This window comes from Ranitomeya imitator, chromosome 3 (assembly GCF_032444005.1).
Source record: "Ranitomeya imitator isolate aRanImi1 chromosome 3, aRanImi1.pri, whole genome shotgun sequence".
Classification (NCBI taxonomy): Eukaryota; Metazoa; Chordata; class Amphibia; order Anura; family Dendrobatidae; genus Ranitomeya; species Ranitomeya imitator.
The window spans coordinates 39,036,882-39,063,242 of NC_091284.1; the positions used below are offsets into that span (position 1 = coordinate 39,036,882).

General features: G+C 44.1%; 1 long non-coding RNA gene across 1 annotated transcript; it reads left to right on the forward strand.

Annotated features, from left to right (window-relative positions):
* The first annotated feature begins 401 nt into the window (after positions 1 to 401).
* On the forward strand, positions 402 to 25,717 carry LOC138672624 (uncharacterized). The gene is made up of 2 exons (XR_011319756.1): positions 402 to 584; positions 23,590 to 25,717. It is a non-coding gene; the product is annotated as an uncharacterized lncRNA (long non-coding RNA).
* The last annotated feature ends 644 nt before the right edge of the window (positions 25,718 to 26,361 follow it).

Sequence of the window (26,361 nt, forward strand, 5' to 3'; positions counted from 1 at the left end):
GTACCGAATTCATTAAGTGGCCTGCGCCTGTTAATGAATTTTGCGCATCTTATTCCTGTGCGTCCCTCATTAAGACTGGAGTAGGAAGGATCAGTATCTGTATGTTACCAGCATATTAACCTGTGCTCTATTCTTCAAAAACACGAAACAGAAAGCGTGAATGCAGAAAGCGCAGAAGATGGCGTAAATCATTACATCCATGACATGTTTTACTTTTTATGGGAAGGCAGAAAATATTGCTGCTCAGGAAGCTCTTCGTCGGGTCCCTCGTCTTCATCCCTGTGCTGTGTCTCAGCATTCTGGGTGTGTGCATATAATGAGCCATTTTACATTTGCATGTTCACTCCCCAAATTTTTTTTAGCCCCAGCGATTTAAAGAATAGGTCCTGGAGAGAGACAGAAGCAGACTGGGAGGACCTGTCACCATGGGAAGATGCTCTAACCTCTCTGTACAGTTGTGCTTCCCGCTGATAAGGAGGTATATACCACCTTCACTGCCCTAGCCAAAATCACAAGGAATTCATTCATTCTACTGCGACCGCGAGATCTTGGAAGAAAGGGTTAAACCTTATTACAGTCTTCAGGTAAGTGACAGCTATGAGTGGCGAATACTTAGAATGTGACTATAATCCACTCACAATGAATGAGAGGTGGAAATCTCCGACATGTTCTGGGGAATTGCTGGGGATCAATCAAGTTGATGGGCAGAGGGGTGAAGCTCATGGGCTCCAATGCAAAATCTGTACTTTGCTACAATGTATCGGCTCAAGTGAAATGTATTGTTCTGTAGTTCTGACTGTTTACATCACAGGATTCTCCAGAAAGGATACAATGTAGCAATTATGACTGTTGTGTTTGAAACTGTTAAACTGTAAAGCGCTGCGGAATATGTTGGCGCCATATAAATAAAGATTATTATTATTATTATTCATTCCTCAGCTGTGAGACCTATCAGGTCAGTGCTGGTAATCCGTCTCTAATGGCTTTAGGCTGCGTTCCCACTATAAACTTTTGATGAGTTTTTGATGTTGCAGATTTTCTGATTCCATTAAGTAAAAAAAAAAAAAGTTACTTGCATTTTATCAGTCATACGCGGCATCGAAAAATCATTATGGGGACAAAGCCTTAGAGAAAGGGAAATATTGATGTATGGTTCTCCTCCATAAGGAAGAAAATTGTCCTAGTAGCCCAAGCAGACACCCATCTGCAGGCAGCTGTTTGGGGGCCTTTGCCCCTCATTAGTGCAGAGCAGCGTGTTAGTTGGATGAGATGCTTTTGATGCGGTTACAAACATGACAAGTCCTATTCACTGAAATAAGACGTCTTGAAAACAGTGAAAAATTTCAGTTTTTGCCAAACTTTGGGTGTTTTTAGACAAGTCCCAGCAGCACCACCAACTTTTTGAAAAGTGGATGGGACGGAGCATGACTTTCATGGACTGACTGTATAATGTATGGACATGCCCATGTTACAGCTAATAGAGGGGTCCGATGCGAGGGGCCCCCTTTACCACATCCATATGCTCTAATAGTCTATATCAGATAACCCCTGTTGTAATTTTCCTAGTGTTCACTGATAGATGCTGGGCTGTCAATGTTTATATCTCCCAAAAGCGTTGTCATTCAGACTTTCTGTGACTTAAAAGAATCAATTCTGTACATACAGTATAAATGGTGTGTGGGGTTGTTTCTGTAGAACTGGAATGGGGGAGAAGAGTCCAGACCTGGGGGATAAGAGTCCAGCAATGGGGAGAAAAGTCCAGCACTGGGGGAGAAGAGTTCAGACATGAGGGAGAAAAGTCCAAACATGGGGCAAAGAGTCCAGACATGGGAAAGTAGAGTCCAGACATGAAGAGAAAAGTCCAAACATGGGGCAAAGAGTCCAGACATGGGAAAGTAGAGTCCAGACATGAGGAGAAAAGTCCAAACATGGGGCAAAGAGTCCAGACATGGGGAGAAGAGTTCAAACATGGGGAAGTAGATCCCAAACATGGGGCGAATAGTCCAGACATGGGGAGAAGAGTCCAGACATGGGGAAGTAGAGTCCAGACATGAGGAGAAGAGTCCAGACATGGGGAGAAGAGTCCAGACATGGGGAGAAGAGTCCAGACATGGGGAGAAGAGTCCAGACATGGGAAAGTAGAGTCCAGACATGGGGAAGTAGAGTCCAGACATGGGGAAGTAGAGTCCAGACATGGGGAGAAGAATCCAGACATGGGGGAGTAGAGTCCAGACATGGGGAGAAAAGTCCAGACATGGGGAGAAGAGTCCAGACATGGGAAAGTAGAGTCCAGACATGGGGAAGTAGAGTCCAGACATGGGGAAGTAGAGTCCAGACATGGGGAGAAGAATCCAGACATGGGGAGAAGAGTCCAGACATGGGGAGAAGAGTCCAGATTTGGGGAGAAGAGTCCAGACATGGGGAGATGGGGAGAAGAGTCCAGACATGGGGAGAAGAGTCCAGACATGGGGAGAAGAGTCCAGACATGGGGAGAAGAGTCCAGACATGGGGAGATGAGGAGAAGAGTCCAGACATGGGGAGAAGAGTCCAGACTTGGGGAGAAGAGTCCAGACATGGGGAGAAGAGTCCAGACATGGGGGAGTGGAGTCCAGACATGGGAGAGTAGAGTACAGAAATGGGGAAGTAAAGTTCAGACATGGAGAGAGGGGTCCAAACATGGGGGACAAGAGTCCAGACAAGGGAGAGTCCAGACATAGTAACATAGTAACATAGTTAGTAAGGCCGAAAAAAGACATTTGTCCATCCAGTTCAGCCTATATTCCATCATAATAAATCCCAGACATGGGAAGAAGAGTCCAGACATGAGGGAGTAGAGTACAGACATGGGGGAGTGGAGTCCAGACATGGGGAGAAGAGTGCAGACATGGGGAGAAGAGTCCAGACATGGGGAGAAGAGTCCAGACATGGGGAGAAGAGTCCAGATATGGGGAAGTAGAGTACAGACATGGGGGAGTGGAGTCCAGACATGGGGGAGTGGAGTCCAGGCATGGGAGAGAAGAGTACAGACATGGGGAAGTAGAGTTCAGACATGGGGAGAGGGGTCCAGACATGGGGGACAAGAGTCCAGACATGAGGGAGTAGAGTACAGACATGGGGGAGTGGAGTCCAGACATGGGGGAGAAGAATCCAGACATGGGGAGAAGAGTCCAGACATGGGGGAGTGGAGTCCAGACATGGGAAGAAGAGTCCAGACATGAGGGAGTAGAGTACAGACATGGGGGAGTGGAGTCCAGACATGGGGAGAAGAGTGCAGACATGGGGAGAAGAGTCCAGACATGGGGAGAAGAGTCCAGACATGGGGAGAAGAGTCCAGCAAAGTCATTATTACTGCAGACACCCTTGCTATCTCTAGAAAGTGCATCATGTTTTGATGCCAAACTGTCTAAGAGCCTCCTTATGAACCAAATGACAGATTGGAAATGTGTAGAGGCACTACATACGATTCAGATGAGTACATCATTGCACTGATGACACATGCTTAACTTTATTACTGCTGGATAGTTTTAACCCACCATCTTGCCTGGGTTTATAACCCTATACCCTTATCCAATGACTTGATGCTTTCTGTGCCTTATTACGGTTCTTTGTGCCCTATTAATAAAGATGTTGTGAGGGTCATTTAGGGACATAGAGGGATAGTCCTGGGTGAGCCGGGGCACCATTTGTGGATATCCTAAGGTGCCAACCTCCACAACAAGGCAGATATTCACCCAGGGAACTCTTATAGGGGCAATTACGGTAGATTTCCTTTTTGTTGCCAATTTTGGTGGTTTGCTAATCCATTTCTGTGGTATTGGATACCTATCAATTCTGTTTATGTTATGTACATGTTGTAATAATTATGGGGAGGGTGTTTTTAATTATTAATGAAGGAACATTTTAAGGGTAATTTTTGTGAGATGATTTTGACTATCCCTTATTGAAATCTAGACGGTGAGTAGTATTTGTATCCCAAAAGCAGGAGTGTCTCCAAACCACAGAACAGGTGTCAATCTCTCTATTATACTTTTCCTCCGATTGTTCTATTCCTGGTTTTGGCATACAAACACTGGTGCAAAATACTGATCAAATACTGACGCGTGAATAAGCCCCAAGACATTACACGGTGTGTATATATGTATATATGAAGTGAAAAAACAAAAGAGATATATAAATCACATCAATATTTGGTGGACATCTTTTGCCTTCGTAAGTTCTTCTACACAATTTTTTAAGGAACTTGGCAGGGAGATTGTTCTAATCGTCTTGGATAACTAACCACAAATCTTCTGTCACTTCACGTAATCCCAGACAGACTGGATGATGAGATCAGGGCTCTCTTGGGGGTAAAATCACCACTTCCAGGATTCCTCATTCTTCGTTACATAGATTATAGTTGTTAATGACATTGGCTGTATGTTTGGGGGCTTTGGGAAGCCTCCTTGTTGGGATCACATGATGGATAAGTCTCTGCCTGTATTTCTCAGCATTGAGGACACCAAGAAATGGGCAACACTGAAGACCATGGACCATGCTGTGGTCAGCCAAGGAGACTCCATGCGCAGACGAACGACATATCGTACTTAGTTCCCTCGTTGCTCATCTGCCTAAAGCTTTTATACAGTATTGAATGGTTGCATGAGCTTAACATACTGTAACGCAGGGGTCCCCAACCTGTAGCTCGCGAGCCACATGTGGCTCGCCTGCTCCTGATATGTGGCTCGCTGACAGTCACCGGAAAGAAGACTGTGTTAAGTCCCCAGGGAGCCGCCCCACCGCCTGTAATACCCGCCCTGCTGATGGTAATATGCCGCCCCTCCTGTGTCAATCACTGACTGCATTCACTCCTGCGCAGTAGTCACCGTGCTCTATTGAAGCTGCACAAAGTCTCGCGAGACTTCACAAATCTCGCAAAACTTTGGTTACTGCGGCTTCAATAGAGCACAGTGACCCGCGCCACTAGGGCTGCCATCAGATTACTGCCCTGACTAGCGTATGGGGCCTCATCAGCAGAGGAGGCCCACATCGGGCCCCGTCTCTTCTGCTGATCGAGCCCCAGCGGCAGGATTCTTCTCCGTGCAGTAACTGAACCTGCATCCGAGACGCAGGTTCAGTTACTCTATTGCAGTGTGGGCCCAGGCCCGTCCGGCAATAGATAAAGCCGCCAGCCAATCGGAGGCTGGCAGCTGACGTCAGCGCGCACTTCACCGGCGTATGACGTTATTGTCATTCTCTGGCAAGTGCGCACTTGAGACGTCTGGAGGGATCATCATCGCCGCAGAAGTGCGGCAAGGTACGAAGAAAGTTGTTTTTTGTTTTTTTATTTAAAGCAATATGTTTCACTGGCATGATGGAGACACATGAACCATGTGTCTCCATCCATGTGTCTCCATCCTGCCCAGGGCAGAATACAGACACGGGTGCAGGATGGGAGACAAGGGGGCAGGATGGGAGACACGGGGGCAGGATGGGAGACACGGGGGCGGAATGGAGACAAGGGGGCAGGATGGGAGACACGGGGGCAGAATGGAGACAAGTGGCAGAATGGAGACACAGAGGCAGGATGGAGAAAAGGGGCAGAATGGAGACACGGGGCAGAATTGAGACAAGGGGGCAGAATGAAGACAAGGGGCAGAATGGAGATAAGGGGACAGAATGGAGACAAGGGGCAGAATGGAGACATGGCGGCAGGATGGGAGAAACGGGCAGAATGGAGACGGGGCAGAATGTACACAGGGGGCAGGATTGGAGACACGGGGCAGGATGGAGACAGATGGTGCAGGAACATGGGGCAGGATGGAGACAGATGGTGCAGGATCATGGGGCAGGATGGAGACAGATGGGACATCATCATCATGGGGCTTTCACGCCGTAAACAGCGATAAGGGGCAGGACGGGGCTGGAACCCGCACCTGTTCCTACCACTTAAATGGGGCCCTGGCTTTCCCTTATCTCGGCGGTACCTATGATGGTTAGGAGGCCCGAGCCGCCAGTGTATCCCTGTCTCCTGTGCAGGCCCTATCAGGGGCCCCCTCTCCCCCCAAAGGAGGTGGACTGCACCAGAGTAGTAATACAACAAATAACAGGGTATACAGACAAGGTAGCTAAAAGTCTTAAACTCACCAAATGCTCATACAACCACAGAGGAAACACAGAGAAGGGAAGAGAAGGAATAAACTTAGGAAAGAAAACAGGTTTAATATGCAACCAAAACCGCAGACACCAATCTCTGTAAATAAACCTCCAACACTACGCTCCTTCAACCTCCAAGCCAGGCAGTAGAACTGATCACTGACACTAGCTGAAGTCAGGACTGGGTCTATATAGAGGATCAGATTACAAAATCCACTTCAGCTGAGAGACCCAGCTCTCAGCAACTTAACAATAAGGTTAACTCCTGCACTGCTGGCACAAAGAAGCTAGGTCAGAATACAGGTGAAGAGCTTCTGTTCACTGTGTGTGAACGAGGCCCAGAGCGCTGCGGTTCTCTGGAATCCCTCTGTTGCGGTAGCCCTGTGACAGGGGCAGAATGGAGACACATGGTGCAGGATCATGGGGCTGGATGGAGACAGATGGTGCAGAATCATGGGGCAGGATGGATACGATGGAGACAGATGGGCAGGATCATGGGGCAGGATGGAGACAGATGGGGCAGGATGAAGACACATGGTGCAGGGTCATGGGGCAGGATGGATATAATAGAGACAGATGGGGCAGGATCATGAGAGAGGATCATGGGACAAAGGGGGCAGTATCATGAGGCAGATGGGGCAGGATCATGGGACAGATGGGGCAGGATCATGGGACAGGTGGGGCAAGCTCATGGGACAGATGGGGCAGGATGGGATATCACATGGAGGCAGGATGGGAGAACATATGGCTGGAGCAAGGAATGAGACACACGGGGGGCCAGGATGGGGGATATTATTACTGCAGTGAGGTATTTATTTTATTTTTTGAGGATAGTGTTTTAAATGGGGGAGGCGGTCCTGTTACTGTGCAGAGCAACACTGTCACCTTTTTCTCTTCATTTGGTGTAGTTTAGAAATTTGGGGGAAAAAAAGTAATGTGTTCTGCAAGCGGAGCTCTAGATAACTGTGTTATTTTCTGCAGAGACAAGCCCTGGCTGGAAGAAGTAACGGTTGTCTGTGCTGGATGAAGATGAAAAGCAAAGATGAAGGACTTCACATACAGACGTCACTGGTGACTCAGTGTGTTACCTGTACACTGACCCTATACACTGTACTACAATGTGGCTCTCGACCATCTTTCATAGCAGAATGTGGCTCTCAAGGTAAGAAAGGTTGGGGACCCCTGCTGTAACGTGTCATCTCCAAAAACGATGATCACCCATGAGGTCCAACTCATCAGCACATTCCTGTAAAATCTGGAGAGATGAGGTGACTTCTGTCTCTTCAGCAAATCACAAAAACGAATTCTACATTCCAAAGAATAATTACTTTGCACAAACCTGAGTGACGGCTGTTGTGGAAAAGACCTCAGAAATTAGTGAGGACACAGCCCAAGGGCACGTCTGGACGGGTGACATCTACAATTCCTCCTGTGCGGACGTACTGCAAGTCTATAACGCTACACATTATTTTGCAAAATGGATCAATTAAAGAGTGTTTCCATTGTCATTGAGAAATGTCACAAAAGGGGATGTCTGGCAGCAGGGATTTCCAGGAATATACAGAACTACTCTGTTCCCATCTTCTTCTTTTTTTTAGTTTTTTAAGCTACTACTATAACAAAAAATAAATAAATCTGATATAGCTGTAATCATATTTCTGGTTAATGAGTGCTGTAAAAATGAAACCCTCCCAAAAAAACAGTGTTATAATTGCATTATTTGACCATTTCACCTCCTTTTGGAATTTTTTCCACTTTTTTAGTACATTATATGGTAATGTGAATGATGTTATTCAAGATTACTGCTCGTTCCGCACCAAACAAGCACTCATATGGGTATGTGAACGAGACTAAAAACGCGAAAATAAAAAAATACTGGTTTCTTTAGAGGTTAAGATGGGTTAGAATAGTGGGGGTCCGACAACGGATAACCCCACGATTACTTGTTAACAGGTCCTGTGGCCACCAGCAGTTCACAGCGTATGGACTTGGAACATGACGGCTATGTGCTCCATATAGTGGCCGTTGTCAGTACTGCAGCTCAGATATTGTCACGGCCCGGGTGGCATGACCCTACGGTGTGATCCATAAAAAAGATTTGGGATCTTGACTACGGACCATTTTTTCCTGTTCTGCTATGGGTTCCCTTCTGCCACAGCTCGCTTTACCACACGCTACCCACATGGGGGCAGCAGACACCTTTGGGGGGGTTTACTGCCTTAACTTTTATGGCACCTGGTGGACACAATGCCTCTAGCTTTCATGGATCCTAATCTGTCCTCTCCTTAACCCCTTCGCCCCGAAGCCTGTTTTCACCTTCCTGACTGGGCCAATTTTTACAATTCTGACCACTGTCACTTTACGAGGTAATAACTCTGGAACGCTTCAACGGATCCCGGTGATTCTGAGATTTTTTTCTCGTGACATATTGTACTTTATGATAGTGGTAAAATTTATTTGATATTCTTTGCGTTTATTTGTGAAAAAAATGTAAATTTGGCAAAAAAATTAAAATTTCGCAATTTTTCAAACTTTTAATTTTCATGACCTTAAATCAGAAAGTCATATCGCACAAAATACTTAATAAGTAATGTTTCCCACATGTCTACTTTACATCAGCACAATTTTGGAAACATCATTTTTTTTTGTTAGGAAGTTATAAGGGTTATAAGTTGACCAGCGATTTCTCATTTTTACAACTAAATTTGCAACACCACCATTTTTTTTAGGGACCATCTCACATTTGAAGTGACTTTGAGGGGTCTACATGACAGAAAATACCCAAAAGTGACACCATTCTAAAAACTGCACTCCTCAAGGTGCTCAAAACCACATTCGAGACGTTTGTTAACCCTTCAGATGTGTCACTGGAATTATTGGAATGTGTAAGGAAAAAATAAACATTTACTTTTTGTTCACAAAAATTTTCCTTTAGACCTATTTTTTTAAACTTTTGCAAGGGTAATAGGAGAAAATGGACCATACATTTAGTTGTGCAATTTCTCCTGAGCATGCCCATACCCCATATGTGGGGGACATCTACTGTTTGGGCGCACGGCAGGGCTTGAAAGGGAAGGAGCGTCATTTGACTTTTTGAATGTAAAATATGCTGGAATATGCGCGCGTTTGGAGAGCCCCTGATGTGCCTAAACAGTGGAAACCCCCAACTAGTGACACCATTTTGGAACCTAGACCCCTTAAGGAACTTATCTAGATGTGTATTGAGCACCTTGAACCCACAGGTGCTTCACAGAAGTTTATAACGAAGAGCCATGGAAATAAAAAAATCACATTTTTCCCACAAAAATCTTTTTCAGCTACAAATTTTGTATTTTCACAAGGGCAAAAGGAGAAAATGGACCCCAAAGTTTGTTGTGCCATTTCTCTTGAGTATGCCAATACCCCCATATGTGGTAGAAAACTACTTTTGAGGCACAGTGCAAAGCTCAGAAGGGAAGTAGCGCCATATTGAAGTGCAGATTTTGCTGCATTTGTTTGCGGGTGCCATGTGCCAGAACAGCAGAATCCCCCCATAAGTCACCCCATTTGAAAATTATACCCCTTTGGGAATTTATCTACAGATGTAGTGACGACTTTGACTCCATGGATGCTTTCCAGAAACAGGCAGCAGTGGATGAGTGAAAATTGCAAACTGCCGTTGTAGTGACCAGTACGCTGTAGTAACCAGTACGTAGCAGTCACCAGTACATTATGCCCAGCCCCTGCTTCTGGAGACACGCACCTGTAAATTAGGCGGGCTCACATCACTACCGAAATACCAAACATGTGGGCGCTATATGTGGTTTAGGTACACTATGGGGCTCATAAGGGAGGGGGCATTTGGATTTGGGAGAGGAGAATTTGCTGAATTTCTTTTGGGGAGCGAGGAGCCGTTTCGCTTTTCCAGAGCCTTTGTGCTACCAGTAACGCGGAAGCCCCTATATTTCCATTAACAGATGACAGATCTGAGTGAGGACTTGCTTTTTTGTGGATTGAGTGGAAGCTTTTATTGGGAACAATTTACATAACGTTTGGGATCACAGTTATCCTGCGCTCTATGCTGAGCACCTACTTTGGGGTTTTCATCTAAATCGCCAAGTGACGCGATTCAGATGAAACCCTTAGGGATCCATTCACTATAATGAGGCAGCAGAGTTATTCTGGACTCTGTCTGGCCTTTGTTCAGCGGTGTCCTTCTTTTCAGAAGTGCACAAAACTGTGGCCGGCGGCACTTTTATGCACGCCTAAAAAGACGAACACTGCCGGATCACAGGTCAGATCACAGGTCAGATGGCATCCACAGTGCCTCCATCTGCCTCATTATAGGGAATCTTCTGACTGGGGTTCTGTCTGAATCACGTATTTCAGAGATTTACACGGAAAGGACAGTGCAAGTGATCAGCGCAGGATAAATGTGTGCCGAGCCTTACTTCAATCTTTTGGAGGCAGAATCTAAAAATTAACAGCAGGTGAAGAATTAGTTTTATTTATTTTTTATAACATTCCTTGTGCGGTGAAAGTGATTAGGTGACTTTCTTCTTCGGGTCAGTACGACTACAGCGATACCAGATTTATATCGGGGTTTTTATGTTTGGCTGCTGTCACACACTAAAAGACGCTTTTTATTGGAAAAACTAGTTTTTGCCTCACCGTATTTTGAGAGCTATAATATTTTTTAGATTTTGGCCCACAGAGTCATGTGATGGCTTTTTTTGCGGGAAGAGCTGATGTTTCTATTGGAACCATTTTCGGGCACATGACTTTTTTTGATCGCTTTGTACTCTGATTTTTGGGAGACAGAATGAACAAAAAAACAGCAATTCAGGAATTGCTTTTTTTCTTTTCTTTTTATACCTTTCCGCGTGTGGTAAATTGGTAAGGCAGCTTTATTCTTCGGGTCAGTACGATTACAGTGATAGTTCATTTATATTTTTTTATGTTTTGGTGCTTTGACACAATAAAAACCATTTTATAGAAAAAATAATTATTTTTGCATCGCTTTATTCTGACAGCTTTAACTTTTTTTTATTTTTCAGCTATACCATTTTTATTTACATCTATCTTTTTGATTACGTTTTATTGCACTTTAATTTCGGCGGTATGATGATAAAGCATTGTTTTTTGCCTTGTTTTTTTTTTACGGTGTTCACTGAAGGGGTTAAGTAGTGGGACAGTTTTATAGAGTGGGTAGTTACGGACGCGGCAATACCAAATATGTGTACCTCTATTGTTGTTTTTTTATTTACACGAATAAATGTATTTATTGTAAAACAAAAAAAAATTCTTTAGGGATTTAAAAAAAATATTATTCGACTTTGTAATACTTTTTTTTTTTACATTTTTACAGAGCATGATCTGACAGGCAGGTAAAGAGGCATGCCATTGTCTGTTCTCAGCAGGCGTTCACAAGCCACCTTATCTGCAGGACCCGGAAGGACCCCGCGGTCATCTACTGACAGCAGCATCAGAGTGCTAGCACCCATCGTGGGCATTGCTGCGGGGTGTCAAATGTTACAGACAGCCAACACCCACACACGATCGCCATGGCGCTCAGCATGAGGCTGCGCGATCGTACCGCCATACCAGTACTACGGGCGCACCTCCCGCAGAGCAGTACTAGTACAGCGCATGTTGCATAGAGGTTAAAATAAAATCCAGGAGTCTCTTATGACTATTGATCCGTCTTTTGGAGTCAGATCACAGCTGATTGCTGTATATCCCAGCTGAGCGTTCCTTAGGGATCAATTCATTTTTTGGGGGAACCTTATAATAAAGAGGGATTTCACAAGTATAAAACAGCCTAAGGCTATGTTCACACGTTCCTGATTTCCCTCCTTTTTTTTCAGGACTAAAAACCGCAGCTCTTGGCAGAAAACGCAGGTCCTTTTTTTTATGCGTTTTTGGTGCGTTTTTGATGTGTTTTTTGATGCGTTTTTTTTTTAGTGCGTTTTTTAATGCAGTTTTCTATGCAGAGTCTGTGTTTTCTAGGAAGTTTTTAGGGTAAAAATGGCTGAAAATACCATAACCCTACCCCTAACCCTAACCCTACCCCTACCCCTAACCCTACCCCTAACCCTACCCCTACCCCTAACCCTACCCCTACCTCTAACCCTAACCCCACCCCTAACCCTACCCCTAACCCTACCCCTAACCCTACCCCTATTCTAACCTTAGTGGGGGAAAAAAAATTCTTTATTTTTTTATTGTCCCTACCTATGGGGGTGACAAAGGGGGGGGGGGTCATTTACTATTTTTTTTTATATTGATCACTGAGATAGATTATAGCTCAGTGATCAAAATGCACTTTGGAACGAATCTGCCGGCCGGCAGATTCGGCGGACGCACTGCGCATGCACCCGCCATTTTGGAAGATGGCGGCGCCCAGGGAGAAGACGGACAGACGGACATCGGGAGGCTGGGTAAGTATAAGGGGGGGAGATGAGGGCATGTGGGGGGCGTCGGAGCACAGGGGGGGTGGCATCGGAGCATGGGGGGTGGGATTGGGGCACGGGGGGGCAGCCACACTGCAGCGGTTCTGCACCACAAACCGCAGAAAACCCGCAGATATTTTTTTCATCTGCGGGTTTTACTGCGGGTTTGACCTCACAATGGAGGTCTATGGGTGCAGAACCGCTGCAGTTCCGTAAAAAGAAGTGACATGGTACTTCTTTTTTACCGCAGCTATTCAGCGCGGCTTTTTTCGGGATTTTCCGCAATGTGGGCACAGCAGTTCCTGTTTTCCATAGGGTACATTGTACTGTACCCTGCATGGAAAATAGCTGCGGACCCGCAGCGGGAAAATCGCGGCGATTCCGCATGAAAAAAAGGATGGTGTGAACATGGCCTTAAAGGGAATCTGTGGGCAGAATTTCACACCACAAACTATTTATATGCGCATATAGCTCTTTTAATGATGAGTCCAGAAATACCTACACATGGCCGGTCCCTTCCTCCCTTACTGAGAAATTAGGGATTAAAGGTATATGCAAATAAGGCTGAAGAGCTACAGTAGATCTGAAACCTCTGTCACACCAGCTCTATTCCCCTCCCATCTCCGCCTCCTGCTTGATTGAAAACCTCTATACTGTGTGAGTTCAGGCAAAGGAGCAGCCACCATAAACATCTTTACCACCACAGACCACCAGGGAAGTGCCCATTAACACTTTTACCACCATAAACTACTAGAGAAGTCACCATTAATACCTTTACCATCATAGACCACCAAGGAAGTCACCATTAACACCTTTACCACCATAGACCACCAAGGAAGTCACCATTAACACTTTTACCACCATAGCCCACCATGGAAGTCACCATTAACACTTACCACCATAGACTACCAGAGAAGTCACCATTAACATCTTTACCACCATAGACCACCAGGGAAGTCACCATTAACATATTTACCATCAGAGACCACCAGAGAAGTCACCACTAACACCTTTACCACCACAAACCACCAGGTAAGTCACCATTAACACCTTTACCATTCTATAGAGGCTGATGGTAAAATACTTTGGGCCACAATGTTTTTTAAGAAAAAGTGGTGCTAGCTGAAAAATGTATCCACCATTTCTAAGAAGACTACGAAAATCTCAAAAATAATAATAAAAAAGATCATAAAGTGCATAAATATTACTTCATTGTCATGCCCAAATAATGCAACATACAGTACATAGATTCTCATTATATGGAGGGTGAGTGGTGAGCTGGTGGTAAACTGAGGCCTTGGACATTTGCTTCTTGTATTTTTTGGAAGGGTTATCAATGGCAAGAAGAGGAAACAAATCGATTTTGGAAGAAATCAAGCCAGACATGTCACTGGAAGCAAGGATCACCGAGCTACGACTCGCCTACTTTGGACGCATCATATGAAGAGAGCAATCACTGGAGAAGGACATCATGGTCGGAAGAATAGAAGGAACAAGGCCAGGAGGAAACCAGCAACTTGATAACTTGATACTACTAAGATGATGGTTGAGAAGACCGTGAACAGTGGCCCACCGACGCCAGCAGAAACTTCACCTGGGACGCACATCCAGCTGAAGTCTATTGCCCCATCAGGACCCATTGGTCCTTGTGCTGCAAGGCCCGCTGTCGGATGATCAGAGGCCAGCAGTTGATGTTGGCATGCACCTGACCAGGGGTGCATGGCTAATCCATCTGTAATGTTGGGTTTCTTACATAAAGAAGACATCCAGATGATACTGGCCCCTTCGGCGTTGTGTAGAATCATGTTCACTCTTTTTTACATTTTGCTCCAAGCTATATAAGTTTGCTCGGAAAACAAAGAGTCTGTAATCTATATCCATATCCATAAGCCAGACCGGGGTCCTTCCTTGCTGGAGGTCCTTAACTGATCACACATTAGTCGTCTATTCTAACCCCAAGTGGTTGCCCTATAAACAACTTTTATCACCTATTCACAGAATAGATGACAAATGAATGAGGGTTCCAAACTCCGCTGTGTGACCACCCTACCTATGGAAAATGAATGGAGAGGGTGGTCGCACACGCTTCACAAAGGAACTGTAGGACCCTCGTTCATACATAACTTTGCTGTTTTCTCGCCTTCCCATACAGCCTATTCTGTAACCAAGCCACCGACATTTATCATTCTACTAATGAGCAGTGCACCAGCTATAGTCATAGAGATTAATGCACGGAGCTCCACCGTAGAGTAAACTGTAAGGGCGCCTGTATGTATAGCAAGATGGATACTGTCCGGAGGAAAGTTTAAATGGTAAAATGGCAATTTATGATATTGTATACAGAGTAATGAACCTTAAATATGACAAGCTATCAGTCCAGCTCTGCTACATATATACATTCCTGTAAAAATACGTGTAATATGTGATATATCCTGTGCTGTGCCATATAGAAGAAGACCGAGTTCAAGCCCAGGATTCCAATACTGAACTTTGATGACGGAACGTCCTTGTCGTTACCCTTGAAATAATTAATATTACTCTTAGCTACATAATTAAGCTTTCACCATTCCAGGCTGCAGATAAGATCTAATGAACATCAACGAGATACCGGGAGACATGGCATCTAAACTTTCCAAAACTTAACCCATTGACCTGATACAGGTAGGAATTTTATCACTGGTTTAAGGAAAACTTTTGGACTGAAGGTCACACACTGCCGGTAACACGCATGCGGCTGCAAAGAGCACAGGCTGCAGCCTCTCCTGGGCCTTAGTCCTGCACATGTGTTTCTCCTGGGCCTTAGTCCTGCACATGTGTTTCTCCAGTGCTCGGCTCTTAATTTGGATTGATCATTAAGTATTGCTCCTCTTACATGTCATCTGGGGAACCTTCCCTACATGATGCCTGGGAAAAGGTCTATGGGACACGTTGGTAGCAGACACAGAGCTTTCTTCTAAGCAGACAGCAGGCAAAACTTGCAAGTCAATTTAAAATAATTAAAAAAAATTTTTCTAATTCTGAATATGGTTACTGAGATGGAAATGTTTTTGCTTTGCATCTACATAGGCCAAACTAAATCATAAGAATGCCCAGATCATAGTTGCCAACTCTATGTCCTGGAGCCTCCCAGATAAAGGAAGACCTCTTGGTCTTCTGAAAGTGCTGGCAAAGCTTCCAGGCACATGTCAAAGCCTCTTAGATCCTCCTAAAAAGCAAAGCTTTCAGAAAGGTTCTTGTGTGAGACACCCCCATCAGCTGAAGCCTCGGTATCCAATGGCGCATTCGGAGGGAAGGAAAAAGGGTGGCAAGAAGGCTTGGAGGGCAAGGCCCATGTAAAAGAAGCCTCGTTTTGAGGGAGAAAGTTTCACAGTGGTCAGTGAAAAACACCTCCTTGAAAGGCATCAGTAAAAGTTTACCAATATGGCTCAGATAGTAATCCTGAAAAATCAGAATCCACTACACCATTTCCAGTTTGGTTTGAAGAAGCTCCAGCAAAACTTGGAATTCTTGGCAAGTACATGCATGTGATGGAGTTCTCCTGGGCCAAAGTTCAGAAGGACTCAACTAATCATCCTGTGTTATATCGTACAGTATGTGTAACAGGGCATCCACAGTAGCCCAGACTGTACCTCTGTGTGCCTCGAGCTTTAGATACAGGCACAAAGCTGAGACTTGCTCCATGACATCCCAGATTCTACAGGTTGTCTTCTCTGGGAGCATTGCTGCTGGAGATCATAGCCAGCATGGCCGCGCTCACAGGCTCGCTGTCTCCCTTATAACTCATCTCTGTTTGCATTAAATTCTCATAATCCAAACAGAGCGGAAACTTCTTTCTTTTGTCATCAGTTTAAAAAAAAATATTTCACACTTCAAGTAAAACACACCAAGCAGTAAATCAGAGCAATACCAGAAACTGGAGAGACGCCAAGCCCTGGGAGAACATCCAGAGAGGAACCACAATGAAGTATCTGCCAGATAGCGGATACTGTAGCTGTGCCAATAACTAAGACCTACATACACATTGGAGGAAGGTTGTTTGACGTTGTCGATTTTGGGGGCCGGATCCTCATTTGATGTTTATGGGAACCTTCCACCTCTCCATGACCTGATGATGGGGGAGATTTGGAATATCCTTTTGTTTTTAGTGGAGATAAACCCCCGCCCGATGTGTCTGGCAGTGGCGTACTTCGCTCTCCCTGCTGAACACAACTGATCATTCTGGTTAGCTGAATGCTGCTGTGTATGGGGGGATATGAGAGAGATAGCTTCCAGTAGATCGAATGTCAGCTGACGACGAGAGTGGTGGACAGTTGTATTAGCCTAAACCAACACAGGGTTCCCTGGTTCCTAATGGTTTCAGTAAAGTGTTTGGCTTACTAGGAAACCCCTTTTCAGATGCCCTATTGGGGCATGTGGGCATCATAGAAAAGGGACCACATTCCCAAGTATTGCTTATCCACCCATTAATTTCAATAATTGTCCATAACATCTCATGATGGCAGCTTCTACCATCACTCTGTGCCCTTGGTACATGTGCACTTTTAAAACATGACAATGAGCAAAACATTTCTGAAGAAGAACAAGGTGAAAGTGACTCAGTGGCCAAGTGTCTCCTGATCTAACCCCAACTGCACACCTATGGTGAGTTCTGAAAAGACAAGTTGTCATCACTCTCCATCCAGCATCCAGGCTCTAGAAGAACTCGTTCTTGGAGAATGGCAAAGGTGTTGCAATATGTCGCCAACTTGTTCATTCCAGGCCTGGAAGACTTGGTGCTGTCCTTAAAATCATGGAGGTCTAACAAAATATTGGATGTAGTAGTTTTTGATGTGGGGTGTATTCACTTTTGTATCAACTAACTTATGTAAAACTGAAAATTTTGTGATGAAAATTATATCATACAGGGTTACTGGCACAGCGTATGAAGGCAGATATGTGTCACTGCACATAATGCTATCAGAGATGTAAAACCAGAATCGTTTTCCTCCAGCACACTACGTGCTGAGAGGGTTACGGTATGTTATGGGCTGGTTTTAGTGGACCTTCATAGAGCGGGTGGGAGGAGGTCCACCATATCTCCACCTTCAGAGTCCTGACAGGACCTGTGTGATGTCAAGGTCACGTGATCATCACACGGGTTGTTAAACACCTGGACATGAGAGTCAGTGTGTGTTGTGACTTGGGAGAGGAAAGACTCCCAAGTGGCTCCAGGAGGAGCTGAGGACAGTGTGTGGTGCCTGCAGGTTTAAACCTGCAGAGAAAGAAGTCTTTTGTACTTTGTTTTGTTTTCCGTTGAGCCAGGAAGGTTCTGCTTATTTTCTCCTGAACCTCGCCTTGATCTATGCTGACTATAATAAACCAGCAGGTAATTTGCTATCAAAGCGTTTCTGTGTCTACCCGAAGAAGCAGCTAAGCATGTCAACCTCTCAGAGTACATATATATATACATATATATACTGTATACATATATACTAGTGATGCAGTTCAATGTGACGGGGTGCGAATACTTTTGCAACGCACTACCCATTGAAAACCATTAGCAAATTAAGAAATGTAGATATTTCCCTTTGTTACGCAACGAGGGCTTCGCGGTTTGTCATCCTGTGCCCTGTGTTTGAACTGTACGGTACGCCCCGTGCTCGACATGCCCTGGTTAATGTCAGTAGATTAAGACACTGTCCTAGGAACATCACTGTGTACGCTGAATGTCAGCCCTGTTATTTTAGCACTACTTTAATGTTTATTTTGCTCACATTTTCTTTACTAAATCCTCCTCAGCTTACAGTATAAAAGGTTTAGCCTTCTTTATAAATATCCAATATTATAAGACACGCAGAAGGCCGCAGCCGGTACAGGAAGGATCGCACGGATTTTATGCTTCGCTTGCTCCTCGCTTCATGGCCTAACTTTTAATTTAAGGCATACTTGCCAAATTTTCTAAGCTTTTTTTCTGGAAGAAGGACACTGAGTGGCAAGCTAAGTGTGTTACTGAAAATGTACATATTTCTTGTCCCCCTTCAAGACGCCCATCACCCCAAATCTGGATTTGGACACAGAGTCATAAATAACTTTGTAGAAGTGTTGGTTTCCAGGGAGGCTTTGGCAATGCCCAACTTTTCTTCGAATTTGAGAGGTTTTCCCCTTTTTCTCAGGAAACTCTTGGGTTTTCTGGCAGAATGTTTCAATTTTTGATTTAAGGTGCAGATGAAAATTTAAAGGGGTCATATGATTGACATGATGTCTGCATTGCAAAGACTGAAGTCTGCAGGGTGAGGTGGCGCGGGAGTGGCCGTCGGTGCATTTGGTGTCACCGTCTGTTTTGTGTCTGCACGGTACCAATGCTTGACTTTCTCAAGGTGATGGGAGAAATGATAGAATTGTTTTCTTCAAGGCCGATAATAAATGAGAATGGACACGAGTGATGTTATCCAGATTGGTTAACCCAATTTCCTTTGCTGGGGAACCAAAGAGTTCGGAGAGGACTCTTGGTAAAGTGAGCAAGTCTACTAGACAGCCGATAGTTTGTCTTCTAGAACAGGTCAGTTGTCAGAGTGTAGATGATATATTATGGGGTATTATGGCTCTCAATATTGGGATACGGGGTACCGTGACTACTGGAAGACCATAAACATCGTGCCAACAGCCCATTAACATCTAAAAGGGCAACCAGGTGTGCAATACAAGTGGTGGTAGGAATGGGGTCAAACAACACAAGCAACAATTAAATAGACAAGGGAACCCACCGATACCATGAGATGGGAATACAAGTGTTACCCACCTTACATTGTTTTGAGGTTAATAGGATCAAATTCCCAAGATGCTGGATGACAAATATTTGCCACTCTATCTTGTTGATAGTATTTTCAAAATATTGTTATTCCTAATCCTTAGGAAAAGGGATAAGTTACTGGTTTCTGGAGGTCCGACTGGTGGGGCACACCATGATCCAAAGATCAGGGATCTGGAACTTGGAGACCAGGTTTTCCATGTTGAATAGAGTGGAGGTGCATATACTCGACCTCAGCTCCATTCATTGCCTATGGGACTGTTGGAAATAGCGGAGAGCTGCAATCGAATATCTCCAACTGTCCCAGAGACAATAAATGGAGATATGGCCCGTGCCCAGTTTTTGGATTCAAGATCCCTGATCTCAGGTCGGACCACCAGCGATTAGTATGTTATCCACTAATTAATATTTTGGGAATAACACTTTAATATTGAAGAGTGAACGTGCTCGGATAAGGTGTTATCATCCATGCTCGGGTGCAAACCAAGTACTTGGGCGCTCTAGAAAAATATGTTTGAGTCCCCGCGGTTGCAAGTCTCGCGGCTGTTAGACAGCCACAACACATGGAGGGATTGTCTGTTTGTTAGGCAGTCCCTGCATGTGTTGCGCTTGTCGAACAGCCGCGAGACATGCAGCCGCGGGGTCTTGAACATATTTTTCAAGCACGCCGCAGCCACTCGGTTAGCACCCGAGCATGGCGGATAGCACCAGCACGTTCACTCATCACTACACTTTGAGAATTGTGGGCACCAAACTAAAGATCTGACAGCTATCTATCATGATTCCCCCATGTACATGAACTCTCAAATTGGGGAGAGGGAAGGAGCTGCTGCAGACACGTCTAGAAGAGGTCTACTTTCTGGGAGAGGGAAAAGATTTGTCTCTTTGAAGTCATCCTGAACCTTAACAAGCATGCAGTAAGCATTAGATGGTCAGCGAAAAAAAATCGATGGGTTCAACTGACTATATTGTACGGTGCCCTAAGTAAAGGACAGATGGACATGTCCTGTAGTATAAACGGCATTTATTTGGATAGGGTTCTGGCACCGATGTGCATACGACCCCGGCATTGATTTATACCGGTACCAGCCATGCTACATTTACACGTGTGATAGCACACTGGGGCTTTAGTCCTTCAGGGAATCTTGAGACCTTGGCAATCCAAGGAGGTGCAATGACCTTGACTTCTCATGTTAAAAGTGAGAAGTAGGGGGGCAGGGAGACTCAATAACCTTCATTATGAAACATCGTTTATTGCTAAATTTCTAGTGAAAGGGTCATTTGTTGTGACTGCCGCAGACAGAGCAGCCTGGTATCTGTACGCCAGGTAGGACGTGCCGCTGGCAGGAACAGAACGCTTGTGTCTATATAGGGAAATGTTCTTCTTCCTCGTTACTGGCGATTATTGAGAACGCTTCCATTATGTTTATGGATATAATGGCTTCCTTTAAGAAAAAATTTTAATTGCTTCAGACGCATTTCGCAACTGATCTAATTTAAATAAAATTTATATGCCTAAACCTGTCAGAAACGTTAACACCCCCCTCCCAAAAAAAAATCTACCGCTATGAAAGATAAGCCAGACATGCTGCTCCATCAGTGAGAAAACTCTGAAGTTATGTACACACATCTGGAAGAGTATTTGGACGAGACGTGGCACTTACAGCTCCTCAGCCTCACGCTGTGTTCCCTGCCTACCACCACCCTTCCCTGTCTGATTGGAGGTCAGTGGGCAAGGAACATCACAAATGACCTGTCAATCAACCAGAAGGGGGTACAGCTAGTTTAGGAGTACAGCGTCAGACAGAGAAGCTGTAAGTGCGCCGTCATGAATTTCCAGACGCATGAATTCAGAACTTCAAAATGCTGGATCGGTAATATGGGGTCCTAAAAGGATCGATTGACTTATTTATTAAAGAGCTACACAATCAAATCAATGGTTTGTGGGGGGGAGGGGTAAACGTTTTTGACTGGTTGCCTTTATTTTACAATAACAATGTTATTACCTGTAGGCTCCTGTTTGTGTGGACGGCGCTTGTGGAATGTTGCATTCTGTCTTCATAGATATGGCGCTCATAAACCAATAATATGGCACCAGAACCTCTCAGATTTGAAGAACAGTTGACCAATTTCCTGGGCATCGCCAAAGCCTCCCTAAACCTCGTGAAAACTACAACTTCCAGTGAGCCTCCGTGTCCAAATCCACATTTGGGGGTGATGGAGCCTCTAAAAGGGGGACTAGCTAGGTGTAAATTTTGGGCAACACACTTAGCCTGCCTCATAGTATCCTTCTTCCGGAAAAGAGCTTGGAAAATTTGTTCCGATGTCTTCCAGTTTTATAGGCTTCTAAATGAATTTCTGGGTACAGTACAGCCCCATAGACTTTTTCGGAAGCCTTTTTACACTTCTGATAGTTTGAACTCGATCCTGTTCTTTTATGACACTGTGCAGCAACAAATGAGGCTGGGTTTACACCAGTTTTCTCCATCGAGTACTACGTCAGGGGCCTCTGATGGAATACCCCCCAAAAATAACATTCCAATGGGAACCCCGACAAAGGCCTAATGAAGTCATTCGCTTGCATGAAGTCAATATAGTCTGTTTGGACACTGACTGGCTTCCATTCTCCCAGTATTCGTCTTTTTCAGACTTACAAAAAAAAAAACGTGCTATGCTAAAGAAACACTCCATCGACTTGTTGGTTAAGACTTGGTGGTAAGTGTGTTGCGTTATCAAATGTCATTTTAGAATTATTTATTGTGTTTTAGATTTTTTTTGCAGGAAAATTTTCAAAGGGCGTGGCTTTTGAGAAAAGGGTGTGTCTTAGAGAAATAGAGGAATGGCTTAAATGCTATAGCGTGATCCGAAAAAAAATGGCACTCCTCTTCATGAATCTGCAGCGTCTGACGAGTGGAATGCGCCTCCATATGCCACGCCAGAAATCTTGAGGGACTGGAGTGAGATTTCTGGTATTTGGAACGTAACAGCTCATCATGAATCAGACAAGCTGTGGTGTTACGTGCCTCCCTAATGTACCCCCATTCCACTCCAATTTTGTCTATTTCGTCAGAGCTGGGAGAAACTGGCTTGAAAATGGCAAAAATATGGCAACTTTTCAAGGATTTGTGACATGAAAACTTCGCTGAATCCCTTAAAGTCTGTTTGATCTCCTTTCTCTCTGTGTCCTTCTTAACCGGACTTAAAAACTTAATTAAATTCAGAGTCCTGGTCCGAGAGGATCGTCTGACTCCCATTTTTTGGGTTTAAACCCCACAGTTGAGCGCTCAACGTAAAGCACTTTCCTAGTGTGAACGTGTTATAAGGGGAATACCAGTGCAAGAAAATCAGAGCCACACTTGGAATAAAGTTGACATTAGTGATGACGAGGGAACGTGCCGGGATAAGGTGTTATCTTCCATGTTTGGGTGCTAACCGAGTGTTTTCGGCGTGCTCGAATACTATGTTCCAGTCCCCGCAGTTGCATGTGCTCGAATACTATGTTCCAGTCCCCGCAGTTGCGTGTGCTCGAATACTATGTTCCAGTCACCGCGGTTGCATGTCTCCCGGCTGTTTGACAGCCACAACACATGCAGGGATAACCTAACAAACAGGAAATCCCTACATGTATTGTCGCTGACGAACAGCCACGAGACATGCAACTGCGGGGACTGGAACATAGTATTTGAGCACGCCGAAAACACTCGGTGAGCACCCGAGCATGGAAGATAACACCTTATGCCAGCACGCTCATCGCTAGTTGACATGTTTTCGTGAACAGCTGCAGTAAGTTCCAGAATGCCAGATAGTTTATATATATAGTTTTATTATATTTTACAATTCATTCAGAGGCCATAACTCAATATTCAATATTGGAACATAAATACGGGCACTAAAAAAAGCCCAACACCCAGAGTTTATTACCCATAAATCTTCATTAACACCTCATTAAAATTAGCAATATTTAAAATTAAGATACAGCGCGGGGATCAGGAATATGTATTTCATTAAATCACCAGAAGTTCCACTTTGCAGAATATATAATAGTGGATTTTTCCCTTGATATAGGATTTTACCAATGGTTATATATAGAAAAATGTCATAAATTTAAACCACACAGATTCATATAATATACATGAACATAAAAAATGCCCGCAATAATTTATAGTGCCCGTATTTATCTTCAGATACTTTATAGTGTAAGAACAGAAGAGGCAATAACATATTTTATATATTTTGCAGATTGAGAAATACCGAACGTCATTGAAGAAAAGAAACAAAATGGAATCTACAACAAATGAAAATACGACTTCACTATTCGTCCAAATGAATAACTATGTAAAAGATTCAGTAAATAGCACGGTGATCTACACAAAGACATCGGACCAGATGGAGGTGGTGTACATCCTTCTGTTACTGGGATTTTTTGGATTTTTTACATTTGGCATAATGCTGAGTTACATCCGGTCCAAGAAAAGGGAACATTCCAGTGATCCCTATCATATGTACATCGCCAAAGAGTGGAAGAAAGCGCCTGTTGTGGTGCCACGGCTCACAGTGCCCACCTCAACGTGCTTCTTCGTGGAGAATAGGTTTGCAGCGGAGCATCCTACCAGTCTTATACCAACCATGAGCACAGACTGATCCCCGATGTCCGCCCCGGTGGCACGTCCCCAACAGAAAGAGTCGACCTAATGAAGGGGTTAAACGAAAAAACACTGGAAACGGACAGTTAATACTCGGGGTACAATAGTATTACAGACGTATTCACATGGTGGAGACACCTCCCGATGCCCCTGCCACTTCAAAATGAACTAGAAGCTCTACATTGAGGACACAGGGACCTTTTGGCCATCAACTCAACCACAACCTCAGTCCTCCCTATAGTGATGTCCCAAGTTTCAACGATATTGAAAATATAATTCTGGTTCTTCCCATCTTGCCTGGGAAACTTGTGTGGAGTAAAACTTTGGAAACTTTTTGGGTAATAACATAATCATTGTCCATAAAAAGTAACGTATCGGGTATTGGGTTGAACATAATTTTTTTTAAGTCAATGGACAGAAAAAATTGCCAAGACAATCTGAACCACTTGATGGGAAGGGTTTTATGTTAACCTCACCCAAAAAAATGTCTGCTTGAGGGTCATTTCTGGTTGTTTTGGATGGTTCTGTTTAAATGCTCCAATCGTGGACAATAAAATGTTAGTCGGCATGACCACGATGGTTGGGACAATTCTCCAACCCCTTGTTTTGCCAAGACTGCAGTTCCTCTGAAAAGAAAGTCCTCTCTGGGGTTCCTCCAACGTCCAGCTGATAACAAAGGACCCTATAATAGCCGCATGGTCTACCTTTATGGAATATATACCCATGCCTTACTCAAAGATTCTCAAGCTAAGTGTCCTGGGGTACACGGCCGCATGTGAGCAGTTTCACGAAAAATCCACACCTTAGTTTCCGGTGATATCCGTCTATGGTCATCATTATCGTTCTTCAAAAATAATATGCAAATAACATAAAATAACCCAAAATCTTCACCCGGTTAGTAAGAAAACAGTGCCCCTAGCTGCCAGTGAGTAGTACTGCAACATAGCACCATACAGCATGTAATAGGAGCTTCGTTTTTCAAGTGCGGATTTAATTGTTCCAGATAAAGTATGCAAACATGCAAATTAGCTTTCCCCCAAAAGGAAGAACTAGAAGTAGCTACCTTGTAAGTCAATGACCGACCTATGAAATCTGCTTCTTTCTCCCCTGGACTAATCTTAATATTCTCAATTCATGGAGAAAATCTTGTATTCAGTGAATATAGACTGAGATAGGAGATGGCATTGGTGCTCATAAACTTCTATGGAGAACTGTAGCTGTTTCAGGAGAATAACTGTGTCTGACACAAGTTCCTCCTCCACCATAGAATATCAAAAGCACCAACTGTCATCTTCTATCACAGTAATAGGAAAGTCTGCCTCTTCACTGCTCTTTTATGGGTCGGACATAAACTTACAGTGTAAATTTACCTATAGGTGGCGCTAGAGCGACAACTTTCTTCCTTCTTCGGGCAACTTTTTTTATCCCGTGGACTCATAAGACTCCCTACCAGAACCAGTACCCATCCGGAGCCATCACACAAACAGGAACCATTGCAATACTGCCCCCTACTGCCATACTGAAGATTTCCTTTTATACCAGTTGATGTGACATCCAAACAGGAAATTCCATTATTCACTTTTATTTATTATTGTTTTAGAACATTATTATACTATGGAAGGAAAAACCACCGTTCACTAAATAATTTCACCGTTTGTTAATAATTGTAATTGTTACTTATTATTTCTTTTTTTTTATACCAATAAATTCATCTATTCATTGGGCTAGTTTCGCATGTGTGTAATAAATGTCACCGTTCACATCATGGGAGCTGCGTACACTAAACGGGAGTGAATTTTAAACAAAACTTTCTGAAAAGTTGTTTTATGAAACAATTTAAAAAACTGAATGCGAAAGTAGACGTACCGAATCAGGAAACGTTTATTGCCACCGACACGTTTGTGGCCAAGTTATTATTAGTATTTCGCTGCAAGCGTTTATTTTTAAGTGATCATCTGATTGTTGCTGATGATAGAAGCAGAATACAACCCCAGGCCGTTCATAGTAAAGCTTCGGCATTTAGGACACAGGTAAGAGTCAAGTACAAAGAGCAGAATGACAGGTAATCTACAGCTAAAATCCGAGATCAGCTAAAATCCAACATCAGCTAAAATCCAGCATCAGCTAAAATCCGAGATCCAGAATATAAGCTTAGTGATGATCCTTTGTTTTTATACACAGGACCTTTCTGGTGTTCAGCAGAATTGATGGTACAGTCCGACATTTTGGGTAAAAAATTCTGAGCTCTGTGAAGTTTAGAGCCCTTTTGTCTCCTACTTTCCTTGAAAAGGGCCATTTGTCAAACACCAGTCACATAACTGCTGAGGCCACTAATTAGCTGCAGCGGTCAAGTGATTACATTCCAATC